This window comes from Phocoena phocoena, chromosome 2 (genome assembly GCF_963924675.1).
Source record: "Phocoena phocoena chromosome 2, mPhoPho1.1, whole genome shotgun sequence".
Classification (NCBI taxonomy): domain Eukaryota; kingdom Metazoa; phylum Chordata; class Mammalia; order Artiodactyla; family Phocoenidae; genus Phocoena; species Phocoena phocoena.
Window position 1 is genome coordinate 105,096,357 of NC_089220.1, and position 11,439 is coordinate 105,107,795.

Consider the following 11,439-nt stretch of genomic DNA (forward strand, 5'->3'; position numbering starts at 1 on the left):
TTGGTGCGATAAGTACGCACTTAGTGAAGTCACATTATAAAATGAGTTGCTCAAATATTTAATCAGCTGTGCACAAAGCCCAGCCACATGGTTCCTTCTGTATAGCATTCTATCCACTATGGCGAGGAGTTGCTATGGGTTACAGCTCTCCTGTCAAACATGAAAAAGCTGGATTTGGGAGGTGAGTTCCAGCAATGGCTTCCTCTTATCTGAAGAAAGATTCGCAGGTAAGACTCTTGGGCCAAGAGTACAAAAGTCATGGATTCTTGTCACATATATCCTTAATAGTTTTCTGGGAATCATCAGTTTCTTCCTCAGCTTCATTCATTCAGAGGGAAGAGCATATATTCTGCACCAAGCATGTGCTGAGAGCTTACATAAAGGTTAAAATAATTTCTCCGAGGATATCTAGTCAACCAGTGAAAGAACTGAGATTCTAAGTCTGTCTTGCTTATTTTGAGTCCCCATTATGTGGCCAGGCATTGTTGGGGAACATGCAATATAAAAAGAACTTTTGAAGGACCTTGAAAGTCTAGTGGAGGAGGAGGTAAGTCCATAAACACACTGACATAGACTAAAAAAAGAGCTCTCATGAATGGAATGAGCAAAGTAGTGTGGGAGATCAAAAGGCTGAATGACTAATTCTGTCGTGAGTTTTTGTGCTCTCTCTCTTTCTCTTTCTCTCTTCCTCTCTGTCTCTCTCTATTTATATATAGGGATTCTGGATGTCATGGGAGGTTTGAGAAGCAAGATTAATAAAAATTACAAGCCAGGGCTTCCCTGGTGGCGCAGTGGTTAAGAGTCCGCCTGCCGATACAGGGGACACGGGTTCGTGCCCCAGTCCAGGAAGATCCCACGTGCCGCGGAGCGGCTGGGCCCGTGAGCCATGGCCGCTGAGCCTGCGCGTCCGGAGCCTGTGCTCCGCAACGGGAGAGGCCCGCGTACCGCAAAAAAAAAAAAAAAAAAAAAAAAGTGAAAAATTACAAGCCAGACTCCTACTGAATATGAACTTTATTTTTTAGTAATGAAATCCTAGTGTTTCCGAGCCTTGCCTTATAAGAAGGGCCCTCCCAACTCAAACATTCTACGTATTAAATGTGACTCGAAATAGATGGGTCACTGGGTTAAGGTTTATGAACCTTTTTTGCTATAAAGAGACTGGCTTGTCTTGCCCTTGGCTGGGCTCATTCTTTACCCTTAAAGGTCAAGAAGCTGGATGTCTTCCCCTTTTTAAGAGAATCAAATTCAGTTTTTTATTCACACAGTGCTGCAATCCCTTGGACACTTTTAATACTTTATCAGACCTCACACCTACATCTCTTTCCCAAAAGTTTCAACAAAAGACTAATTGAATATCATGAATTCTGAGTCTCATGCCCATCCCAGAGCCAAAGGTGGTGGCCAGGAGGTCTTGGATATGGGACAGGTGCTCCAACCCTGAATTTTGGAGGTAGGTCCCATTCCACTATACAGACTAATAAAGGGAGAAGAGAGGAAAGACCAAAAATACTGTCACTAGACATAGGGTGAATAGATGTTGGGCTACCCTAAAATAACTGCCATGAGTATAGAAGAACCTACCCAGGAATTGTAGAAATCTTGGGGAGGGCATTATATTTTTTAACAAAGCCTGGAATAGGAAATTGAGCTAAGTCTTATAGAGATCTTAAGAGGCAGGGAAGTATCATCTAATACGTAGTTTGCATCGGGGAAAAGAATGAGATAAGAGTAGATCTACCATGAAGCTAATGAAACTTAAACTTTCATATCTGACAGCAATCCTAAAAATGTTATAGGACACTATCATTAATGAACCATGACGCTGAAACAAACTTTTCTAAGCCATCAGTAATAAAATATTTAAATCATCCATACTAAAGGAAAGACTTTCTTTCCTCACTATAAAAAAATTACACTATTACATTATTGTAACATAAAGAGGTGATCAAATAGTATGTAGGCTAAAACACGGGGAAAGTACTATCAAGTTGTGTCAGATGTTGATTAAATAAAATGTGCTGTTTACCCGGATTTTGTGATGTTTGTGGTATTTGTCAGGTCTTTCCAGTTTGTAATTTGTGATGACTTCTTTTCTCATTCTAATTAAATGTTCACATTAGTACTTATGTATTTGTAATTATTGTTCATTTTCCTAAAGAGAGCACCAAAATCGTGTAAGCTACAGATCCCACAGGACCTGCATCTATTCCTGGATTCTTCCTTCGGCAGGGCCCAGAGGGTGGCTCAGAGCTACAAGCTCACTTCCAGGTGTCTCAGCAATTTCTGGCCAGACATCCTCACACCACAAACCCAAGGAGGAGAAAGTGTCTGTGGCCCTGCATTCCCAGCTTAATTCCCAAGGTCACTCTTCTTGGACAAGTGTAATTGCCCTCCCTCCCCTTGAACCAACCATCATATGGGGAAGGGATACGTTGACTGGTTTAAGCCAATCACAGCCCATTCCTGGGTTGGGGGTGAAGTCAATCCCACCCAAACCACACAAATAAGAATAGAGACAGAGGGGTAATTTTCCAAAGAAACTAGGTGTCCTGGTACCAGGGAGGAAGGGACTAAATGCTGGACAGAAAGCAATAAGTATCCCAGAGCTGGGACTTTCCGTGGGAGTGAAATTTAAGAGGGCACCAAAAATTCAGCAAGTTAAATAATATTTTAATGCACTATTTTTTTTTTTTTTTTTTTTGTGGTAGGCGGGCCTCTCACTGTTGTGGCCTCTCCCGTTGCAGAGCACAGGCTCTGGACGCGCAGGCTCAGCGGTCATGGCTCATGGGCCCAGCCGCTCCGCGGCATGAGGGGTCTTCCCAGACGGGGGCACGAACCCGTGTCCCTTACATTGGAATGCAGACTCTCAACCACTGTGCCACCAAGGAAACCCTAATGCACTGTTTTTAAAAACTGAACTAGCAAACTGCAGCCTGAAAGCTGGTTGCCTTTTTCTAAAAAAGTATGGAACTGTTCACAAATTTGTGTGTCATCCTTGCACAGGGGCCAGGCTAACCTTCTCTGTATTGTTTCAATCTGAGTATATGTGCTGCCAAAGTGAGCACCTGGCTGCCTGTTTTTATTACAGTGGCTGGGCTACCTCCTTTGGGAGTTAGGTTCTGCCTCACGACTGTCTGCAAAATCGTTGATGTTCAAGAAGAAACTGTCTGGTCCCTGAGGTTTCTTGGAACCCAGGAATTGTGAGATGCTCTTTTCCTATGACAACTCTAAATTGGCCTCCTGATTCAGAGAGGTGTGGGAAAGCAGAGGATGCCCCATTTCCCTAACAATTAAGATCAAACTCCATATTAACAGCACAAGCCATTCACTAGATTTTGAAGAAAGAATGCTGGGAGGCCTTGGATTCAAGCTAAGCCTCTGCCTAATATCTCTAGCCCTTCACTCAGGCTCCTCCACCCCAAGCTGACGAGGGCAGGCTCAGCCAGCTTGCTGGCAATACGACGTGGAATCTGCTGGGGACAAATGGAGGAAGAGGCAGACCCTATCCACTTTGCTGCCAGACCAAGGCAGGCCTTGCTATTCTGTGTGGGCATGTTATGGCTTCAGTTACTGAGCCAGGCTTTATCCTCCATGACAGCTCATAAAAAATCAACACAGTCTTCAATGCTATCAGAAGCCTGTGCCTAGAAACAGCTAGTGTTGATGAAAGGGAGAAAGGCATCCTTCCTTCTAATCGCATGTGTGACTAGAAAGCCAGTATTTCATTAACAGGACCACAGGTAACCAGTAGAAGTGACAAGTAACCACAGGGAAGCCAAACATGTCACTTTAAATAACAATCTCTATTTACTTCTAAGAAACACATTCCTGGAAACATCAATAAGAGCCATTTGTCAGCTCTGTGACCCTGGTGTGTCAACTGGACACTTAACATTTGGGTGCTCGGTCTCTCCAGGTGTGAGGTGAGGGCCAGGACTTGAGTGATCATCTCTGAGGTCCTTTCCAGCTCTGGCATGCTACAGTTCTACCAGATGGGGGGTCATTTCCCTTCCCTCCCTTCCCAAGCAGTGGTAGGCAGCCCCATAACAGCTGCGGCGCCAGAGGACCAGGGCAGGAAACATGGGCAGGGCATAAAACCTGTATATACTGGCAAGTAGGACTGATGTGCAAAATAAATTTGCACTGTCACCTACTATTAGAACTTAGTTTAAAATAATCTCAGGGGGACTTCTCTGGTGGTGCAGTGGATAATACTCCACGTTCCCAATGCAGGGGGCCCAGGTTCGATCCCTGGTCAGGGAACTAGATTCCACATGCATATGCCGCGACTAAGAATTCACATGCCACAACTAAGGAAACCATGTGCTGCAACTAAGGAGCTGGTGAGCTGCAACTAAGACCCGGTGCAACCAAATAAATAAATAATAAAAAGTATAAAATAAAATAATCTCAGGAATGTATTACATTCCCAAATAATTTTTTCTCTACACACTTGTGATAGTTTGGGTCCTCTGAGAAGCAGATGCCAAGAGGGAAGGGAAACACCTGTGAGGGAAAAGGAGCAGGGGGAACTGGGGGAGGTGGAGAGAACCTCCAGGACCCAATGCAGGTCTGTCAGCTGGGAAGGGAGAGGGGGACACAGGAAGGCTGGGGAGGAAGGGTCTCAAACCTACAGCACCATTCTAAGAATGTTTCAGATAGACTGAAATCATTTTCCTAGGGCTGCCTGAACAAAACACCGTGGACTGGGTGGCTTAAAGAATGGAAATTTTCCCACAGTTCTGGAGGCTACAAGTCTGAGATCGAGGTGTTGGCAGGATTGGTTTTATTCCGAGGGCTTTCTTCTTGGCTTGTAGATGGCTGTCCTCTCCCTGTGTCTGCACTTCATCTTCCCTCTGTATAGTCCTGTAGCCTAATCTCCTCTTCTGATAAGAACACCAGTCATATTGGGTTAGGGCCCACCATCATGATCTCATTTTAATTTAATTACCTCTTAACAAGTCACATTCTGAGGTACTGGGGTTAGGACTTCAACACATGAATTTGGGGGGACATAATTCACTCTGTAACAGACAGGTAGGGTGTCCTCAAGCCAAAGTTGCCCATTAGAGGAGCCATGCGTCTCACAGCCACGGGATTCCATGAATATCACCGCCATGTTCTGTCCTTGGCTGGAAGCAGCCCACAGGAAGCTTGGCCTTGTGCAAACGCCATGGTGGATTCAAAGAGGCTGCAGCTGGGGCCGTCAGTTAAATATCCCCCTGCTGGCAGGAGATCTGTGGCGCATTTCCATGGTCACCACGACCTTCAATCTTCATTTACTAAATTGCTCAAGAAAAATAAATTGACCACCTATTAGGTACTAGGTGAGTGAGTCTCAACCCTGATTACATGACAAAATTAGCAGTGGAGATTTTGTTTTCCAGTGCATTTTTCTGGGCCCCATCTCTGCAGGGGGTCACTGAGCTTGAGAGCTGGTGTGCCAGGGGCTTGGGTGGGGAGGGTGGTGAATAGGACAGCCTTTGCCCACTAGGAGCTCCGGGCCAGTGGATGAAAGTGACATCTTTAAAAGCTTCGTGCACAGAATAGCAGCCACATTACCATGCCCTAGTTAAATCAGTAACTAGAATCAGCTGGACGCAAGAAAGACTTGTTATGACTTATCAATCAGTAACAAATATAAAGTCCCACGAGGATAAGATCAGAGACTCACACTCATCCTGCTTTCTCCCTCAGTTCTCCTTTGCCGGGAGCTTAATCTATACTTCTTCCAGCCGAAACCAGGAGAAATGACTCAACTCAGATTGCTGTGTGATTCCCTGCAAAGGCGAAACCCTAGTACCAACATGTTCATTCCTACAGTGCGTCCCCAGCTGCCCTCCAGCTTCATCTGGTGGCTACCATCTTGGCCGTGTTCACAAATCTCCAATGTCGTGGAGGCACATTCCCCTCCTATTTACAGCAAAGGGAAGAAAGGCTACAGGCTCTAGCCTCTGCCCTGACGTGGAACGTGAAGGAAACACCAGGCTTTTCAGTCCCATTTTGCCTTTTACCAGGCAGACCCCTTGGAGCAAATTATTTGCTCTCTCGACATCTCAATTTCCTCACCTGTAATTTGGAAGTCATAGTAACTACCTTGCAAAGTTGTTGTTGTGAGGATTAAAGAGACCACACAGGTAAGAATGTCTCCTACCACAGTGAGTTCATAGTTGGTACTTTATGAATAATACTGAGCTCCCCACCCCAATCATCAGAAAATTATTTTCTCTAGAGTTAGAACAAAAATTCTCTGGTCAAAACCACTGGGGAAATCAGAAAAGTCCAGTTTCCACTGTCCTTGAAATTCTCCCTTTTTTACCCCATTTATATAGCTGGGAGATTCCACAGCAGCCAAAACCTACTCTCCGGGAAGGTCCTAATGTCGATCTTTTCAACCTCATGTGAATTTCTACTTCTCTGGACATTCCTTCCAGAAGCATGGCATGATAACTATTCAGCCTCATCACAGAAAAGAAAGGCTTTACCTCTTGGTAAAGAAAACCACATCAATAGCAAGGACCTTTCTGGCGGCCTCAGATCACACCAGATAGGTGTCCCCCTCATACAAGGGTGGCCGCGCAGCTGGAATGGCAGTAGAAATAGGAAGGGTCATCACCCCAGGGGACTGCAAACATTTCCAGTAGGAAACATCTCTCTTCTTTCAAACTAAATCTTACCCTAGATACTGATATTTGTGAAACAGAAATATATCCTATTTCATTAATATAAAAAATTTCAGTGAAAATGTATAACCTTTGCTCATTATAACCCAAAAATGTATGAACAGGAGACTGTGTTGAAATTAGGACATTAGATGACAGTTACATTTTCTATCATCTTCAGTAACTTGTTGTTTGGGTTGCTCAGTATCAAGGAAACCCTGCTGCACACTGTTAATGGTCCCAGGCTTTTAACAGCTCTTCTGGCAATCTTGGGAGATCCTTTGAGAAAACTGTCCCTAAAGCTTGAAGACATAAATACCTATATAGCAAAAAAGCACCCAGAAAGCACAATCATTGCTTAAATTATCTATAACATAATATTTTCCCATTGCCACATGTTTGCAATTCACTAGTTATCCCACAAGTGAGAATTACTCTGTAATGATGCATCTGAGCTTGGCCCAACCTTGAATCCAGCATGGTCCATGGGGCTGTGCTAAGACACATGCATAGCCTTGACTTTCACACAAGACCAGTGAGGACTGGCTGGTCACTACACAATTCCAGGTCAGTACACATCGACAAGAGATTTAAATATATGCACAGCTGAGGGGACTTCCCTGGTGGAGCAGTGGTTAAGGATCCACCTGCCAATCCCTGGTCTGGGAAGATCCCACATGCCGCAGAGCAACTAAGCCCATGCACCACAACTACTGAGCCTGCGCTCTAGAGTGCACGAGCTACAACTACTGAGCCTGCACACCACAGCTACTGAACCCCACGCGCCTAGAGCCCGTGCTCTGCAACAAGAGAAGCCACCGCAATGAGAAGCCCGTGTACCACAAGGAAGAGTAGCCCCCCTGCTAGCAGCAACTAGAGAAAGTCCGTGCGCAGCAACAAAGACCCAGCACAGCCAAAAAAACCCATATATATATATATATATATATATATATATATGCACAGCGGAGATGTTCCAACAAGATTTTTCCAAGGCCACAGAAGAAGTTCACATGGAACTATAAATTAATGCGCTCATACCTCCTATGGTTAAAATTACAATAAATCTGTTTGTTGTCTTTTATTACTGTTTAAAGGCACTTTCATTTTTTAATGAAACTTGACTCAAGGGTTTGCAGAGTCCCCAAAGCATATCTGCAGGACCCCAATCCCGGCCCAAGCTGAGCCCAATACAGTTGGAGGAACCAGGCCCAGAGAAGCGCAGGGTGTCGCCCGGCTCACACAGCCCATTAGTGGCACAACTACAACGAGAACCTGAAATTTCAGCCTCCTTGGTGGTCAGTGCTTTTAGCACGACACCAGAGTCCTGGGAGGCTCCCTGTGTCCCACAGTAAGGCCAGCGGTAGACAACAGCATGTAGCCAAGCGTGAAATCCTTTCCCACAGGGGAGAGAAAATTCTCGAAATGACCGGTGGCTTTTATGACTCAGCCTGTGCTGTGGAGTATGGAAAAAGCATGGTTTGTTTGGTTTGGTTTAGTTTTTTGTTTTGTTTTTTTTTTTTTTTTTTTTTGCGGTACGCAGCCTCTCACTGCTGTGGCCTCTCCCGTTGCGGAGCGCAGGCTCCGGACGCGCAGGCCCAGCAGCCATAGCTCACGGGCCTAGCCGCTCCGCAGCATGTGGGATCTTCCCAGACTGGGGCACGAACCCGTGTCCCCTGCATCGGCAGGTGGACTCTCAACCACTGCGCCACCAGGGAAGCCCTGGTTTAGTTTTTGAGAAAGAGAGGGAGCCAAGCTACATCATGCCAAGGTGTGGTTGTGCTGGGTCTGCGCTGGGCCCCTCAGTAAATGTGGGGAGGGGATGCAACCACTGTGGACTGGAGCGGAAGGTGGAGGGTTGGGGGCCGGCTTTGAGTTTGGGCCAACAGAAGGGCAAGCCCAGGAGGCGTGGGGCAGCAATCTCTCCATCTGCCAGACAGTTGCAACAGCTATTCTAAGCACTGGCCTGAGGCCAGCCTTGATTGATTTCAGCAATAAAATAACATGTTCCAAAGCTCGTCTGTTTTGGACCATAAATGACAAAGAGAGCTATTACAGAATGTCACATTTGTCCCTCTGTTTGGGACACATCTCTGTATTAATACTTGTTTGGCCTCTACAAGTGATTCATGTGGGGCAGCAGAATGACTAAGTCACTGTCAGAATAATTTACTCACATCTCTCTCATCATCATTGTACGTTCTCTCCTGGAGACAAACATTATTCATGTGTCTCTTTGACCATGTGAATATGAATGTCACCGATGGGCTCTGGTTTCTCTCGGCTGAGCTGAGACATGGTAAACATGAGAATAAAATGCAAAGCATTTCCAACGATGGTTATGAAGCCCTGTGGTTAAAGGGTCAACCTACATTTTCTAATCATGGAACAAAGGAACGATGACCAAACTTGGAATTAATAAAGATGTTCTACCTCTGTCCACACCTCAACAATTTCAAAGGCCTTTCTCGTGCTGCCTCAGCGAAGCCAATTCTCCCTCCTACCCATAGGCATCTTCTCGCTGCCCCAGGCTCAGGAAGCAACTGGGCACCTTCCACTTTGTTCAGACTCCCCTTCCTTCAGGCAAAAATAACAGAAACCCTCTCCAACTAGTTCAACAAAAACCAGGGACTGTGTTGGAAGGAAACTGGAGTTCTCTCGGGAAGCTGAGCTCATGAGAAGACAGGGCATACCTGGGGGAGCAAGATTTCCTTCTCTAAAGAGGTACATTTTCAACAATTTAAGGAGACATGTTGGTAGGAGGGTCACTGAGCTTGTGTTGGAAGGTTAGAGGAAAAAGTGTGATATCAAGAAAGAGTTTGACAAGAAGTACAACCCCACCTGGCACTGCATCATGGGGAGGTAGTTACGTGACACGTGAAATCAACACTTCATCTACTTCTACCTGTGCCATGTGGCCATTCTTCTGTTCAAATCTGGTTAAAAGCATGGACTGTGCCACACACCCAGTGATCCATCCAAACACAAGGACTGCAGCCTAAATTCCAAATACCAGACACTGAAATTTTCAGCTTTGCCTAAGAGAACAGGTCGATCCTCGAACCTTTATTGTGGTTTGGTTTTTTTTGTTTTTTTTAAAATTTATTTGGCTGCATCGGGTCTTAGTTGCAGCACACGGGATCTTTGTTGAGGCATGTGGGATGTTTCGTTGTGGTGCACAGGCTTCTCTCTAGTTGTGGCGTGTGGGTTTTCTCTCTCTCGTTGTGGCGCACAGGCTCCAGGGCGTGTGGGCTCTGTAGTTTGCGGCACGTGGGCTCTCTAGTTGAGGTGTGCGGGCTCAGGAGTTATGGCGTGTGAGCTTAGTTGCCCCATGGCATGTGGGACCTTAGTTCCCTGACCAGCGATCGAACCTGTGTCCCCTGCATTGGAAGGCGGATTCTTTACCACTGGATCACCATGGAAGTCCCTATTCTGTTGCTTTGTACAGGGCACTCTCTGTGCTAATTTGCTGTGGTTATAAAGCAATTAACAAAACAGCTTACATTTGTATTTATTTTCTATTCTATACTTTTCTGACACACGTGTTTTTCTCTTCAAAACCCATTACTTAAAAGAAAAAAAAATCTGTTGGAGAAGTTTGTGTTAAAAAAGACCAAAAAACAACACCAACAACAAAATACTGTCTAACAACTGACATGCCAATGGTCAAACCTGCGGCTTGTAGAGAAGGTGGTCAAACAGTGATATACAATGTACCTACGTCCACCCACCAGCACTTCAGGGCCTACCCTCAGTCAGGCCCCAAGCTCACCATCAGACACTCAGGGCCAGGCTTATTGATGTTTTAGTGCTCCCCAGGGTTAGACTGTGGCTACACTCTGGTCCCCAGAAACCCCCAAACTGCCCAGAATCCAGTTAGCTTCTCTCTTTACTTTTCTCAATTGTTTCTTAATAGCTTGCCATGTCCTGCTCATTTTGGGGGGCAATTTTATGACTTCATGTACAAGTAGTCTTGCTCTATGACTGCCCCAAAATGGAAGACCTAAGGCTGCTATAGGATGAAAAGGAAGCTTTCCATCATCAATACAGCACACACCAGTGCTGCTGTGGCGTGATCCCTCATGCTTGGAGGGATACTCCGTGCGTACATTTGGATTTCAGGTTTTGTTTCTTCAAAAGATGGGTGCATTTTTCCAAGATACTACTAACAATATAAATGGAGAATGTTCATGAGTGGAGGAGAGTGGAGTAGTTGCCTAGATGTCTGATGGGCGAGGGATATGGGGGTAGTTTGAAAAGAAAGGGGACATGGGAAGAGCAAGAAATTTGGCTTAAATGGTTGCCGCCACAAGGAAGATGGCTCGTGTCTAAGCACGACTTGCCATGTGAATAGGAAAGACAGACACATCTCACTTGAACTAACACCCCTGGAGCTCCAGGTGGTTTCCTTGAGGGGTAGGGGGCTTGTTAGGTACAACCACCATGTTGCTGGAGATGGTATTTCATCTCTTGCACAAGGGAATATTCTATTGAAGTAATGGCCCTGGAAGGACAACTGGTGGCCTTGACCCGCCAGCCATGGAGCTGTCAACCTTGCACCCACCCTCTTTGTCAGGTTTTCACAGGAGTGTTTGCCCCAACCCTGCTTAGAAATGGGGCACTGCGTCTGGCTTTGCCCAGCCTATCGTTGTTAAGAAAAGTAAATGAAAAAGAAAAGAAAAGGAGAACAAAGAAGCCAGGGAAAGGACAAGAGCGTAGATGAACTTCCTTTCAAGACCCCCTTTGTTCCAGGCACATGCTTCCCATCGGGCACCTGAGA

At 45.6% G+C, this 11,439-nt stretch overlaps 1 non-coding gene across 1 annotated transcript; it reads right to left on the minus strand.

The window, feature by feature from the left end:
* Positions 1 to 2,958: 2,958 nt before the first annotated feature.
* Positions 2,959 to 3,065, minus strand: LOC136119477 (U6 spliceosomal RNA). The gene has a single exon (XR_010655479.1). It is a non-coding gene; the product is annotated as a U6 spliceosomal RNA (small nuclear RNA).
* Positions 3,066 to 11,439: the final 8,374 nt, after the last annotated feature.